General features: G+C 40.2%; 1 pseudogene across 1 annotated transcript; it reads right to left on the bottom strand.

Annotated features, from left to right (window-relative positions):
- Nucleotides 1–1,611: 1,611 nt before the first annotated feature.
- On the bottom strand, nucleotides 1,612–2,644 carry LOC128588508 (omega-amidase NIT2-like; annotated as a pseudogene). Its single transcript, XR_008380790.1, has one exon. The product of XR_008380790.1 is annotated as an omega-amidase NIT2-like (transcript).
- Between the last annotated feature and the right edge of the window lie 252 nt (nucleotides 2,645–2,896).

The following is a 2,896-nucleotide window of genomic DNA, read 5'->3' on the forward strand; positions in this document are numbered from 1 at the left end:
TCTAGTACAAGGGTCCTTATGATAAAAGGATTTTTTTCCTTCTGGGTAGATGCCCAGTAATGGGATTGCAGGATCAAATGGGAGGTCTAGCTTGAGTGATTTGAGGTTTCTCCATACTTCCTTCCAGAAAGGTTGTACTAGTTTGCAGTCCCACCAGCAGTGTAAAAGTGTTCCCTTCTCTTCACATCCACGCCAGCATCTGCAGTTTTAAGATTCGGTCATGTGGGCCATTCTTACTGGGATTAGATGATATCTCAGGGTGGTTTTGATTTGCTCTTCTCTAATAATTGCTCAAAGTCTCCCAACAAAAAATGCCTTGGTCTGGGTGGCTTCACACCAGAATTCTTTTTTTTTTTGAGGGGTAAATACGTTTATTATCTTGATTACAATGGTTTCTGGCTATGCATGTATCAAATTTTAACAAACTATTGCTTAATTTTTTTAAAACGTCAATACAATTGTGTCAATTATAAATTTAAAAATTAATTTTAAAAGACATTATCCTTTTCAATTCTCTTCTTAGTCTACAATGCTGTTTTCCAGAGTCTAAGTGACATTGATGCCTGCATTTCTTGTAACTAAGGGAATATATGTTCAGGTACTTGTTTTGAAATTTTCTGTTTTATTTTCCAATATGGTAAATATCTATCTAAAACTTGTGGTGTGTTAGAGTGGAATTGCACCAGCTCACAAGAGCTGATTGTGCTCGTCTATTCCCAACTCAGTGTTCATAGGTATCAACTTGATAGCCTGAACTCAGCCATGGTATGCCACAAAAATCACCAAAATCAGAGCTTTTTCTCAACTAAACAATTACCAGCCCACAATTGCCTATCATAAAGATAAACAAGAACTCATTGACATCTTTAATGTTTATGGAGATAGAGTATTGCAGTATTGCTTAGGCTGGACTCCCAACTGCTGGGCTCAGGCAATCCTGCCTCAGCCTCCCAAGTGGCTAAGACTACAGGTGTGTACACCATAAATATACTAGCTCAGTCCTTAATTTTTAATTGTGCAAAAGAATTTTGAGACCAAAAAGTTTAAGAAACCACTAGACTTAGTGGTTCTTTATCTATGGAACTAGAAAATATTACTAGGGAAAAAAGCAAAAAGAAAAACATTTTCAGACACTTCACAAAGTTTTTTGCAGAGATCGATACTAAGTTGCCTTCACCAAATGCCACCACTGCCATTCTCCCACAGGGCTCACTGTTGGCCCAGTCTTTGCCCCATGACCAGGAGGGTTTGGGGTTGAATGATTAGGTCCTTCTTAAATTTGAGCACAAAAGCTGCTAGGAAAGAAGGGGCTGCCAGCGCCTCTGACAAACACCAAATATCTACCACCTCATCCTATAGCTGCTCATGGACCAAAAATAGAAATTTAAGGTACTGCTTGGAAAATAATAGTACCAGACTAAGTCCTCTAGATAATGGATTACAACTCCAGCAAATGAGATAAGAGGTCCAGGACACAAGTTAGGTGAACCAGCCATCAGGAAACCAAGATGTCACACTTCTACCAAATGCTTTGAGGCAACTTAAATACAGAAGAAGCTCAGGGCTAGCCCCTCCTTCTGTTCTTAGTATCCTCCCTACATCCTTTTTAACTAACGTGATACGGAGAATGTCAATGTGCTGGAGGCTCCATCATCAAAGAGCTTCCTGGGAAGGAACAGACTGAAATTTTTTTTAAAAAATAATTTCCATTAAAAAATTAAACATCAGGTCATTATAAAATATATTTGTTCCTGAATTGGGAAGTCGATCATGTTGTAGAATCATATCATCCTATTTCATGACATGTTGGATACATAAACTTTAGGGCTTTTTCATCTCCACTGCATAGAGGTCTGATCGCTTTTGTCTAAAAATGGGGATTTGCTGGCTTATTTCAGCCAACTTCTTCAGCTCTATGTCTGAATACATGATCATTTCTTCTGTGCCAGCTTTGGCTAGGACCTCTCCCCAAGGGTTCGCAACGGTGCTGTGTCCCCAGGCAACATAGGAGGCTTTGTCATGCCGGGCAGGAGAGGCCGTGGCCACATAAACCTGATTATCGACAGCTCGGCCTTGCTAAAGTAACTCCCAGTGGGCTGGTCCAGTGGTTGGATTGAAAGCTCCAGGATATACCAACAGCTGGCAGCCTTTCTGTACATAGATCTGTGCAAGCTCTGCAAAGCAGATGCCCAGACCCACTCTGCAGTAAGGAGTATCAAATGTGGAGAACCTATGACCTGGACTCAATGTTTTAGATTCTTGAAATGTAATTTTCCCAGGAACATCAATGTCAAAAAGATGGATCTTTCTGTACATCAGGCCCAAACACAGTACAGGTGTTATATAATTTCCCAGCATCCTCTTCAGGTATGGAACCTCCAATGAGATAAACGCTGCATTCCTTTGCTACTTCAGAAAACTTCTGTGTGGATTCACCAGGAATTTTCTCTGCATATTCAGGAAAGTATTTCGTGCCATATGGAGAATTAAAGCATTCCGGCAGAGAAACGATTTTGGCTCCTTGTTATGCTCCATCCCGGATAAGGCTACAAGCTTGAGTGACGTTATCTGATTTGATAGAAGAAACTTGAAGTTGAATGAGGGCCAAGCAGAAAGTAGCCATGGTTCTTGCGGGAAGCACCATCAGCACTGTCCACACCAGAATTCTATCGAAACTTCAAAGAAGAACTTATTCCCATACTGCAGAAATTATTCCAAAAAATTGAGGAGGAAGGAATCTTCCCCAACACATTCTATGAAGCAAACATCACCCTGATACCAAAACCAGGAAAGACCCAACTAAAAAGGAGAACTTCAGACCAATTTCACTAATGAATATAGATGCAAAAATTCTCAACAAAATCCTAGCCAATAGACTACAGCTTCTCATCAAAAA

This window comes from Nycticebus coucang, chromosome 6 (genome assembly GCF_027406575.1).
Source record: "Nycticebus coucang isolate mNycCou1 chromosome 6, mNycCou1.pri, whole genome shotgun sequence".
Classification (NCBI taxonomy): Eukaryota; Metazoa; Chordata; class Mammalia; order Primates; family Lorisidae; genus Nycticebus; species Nycticebus coucang.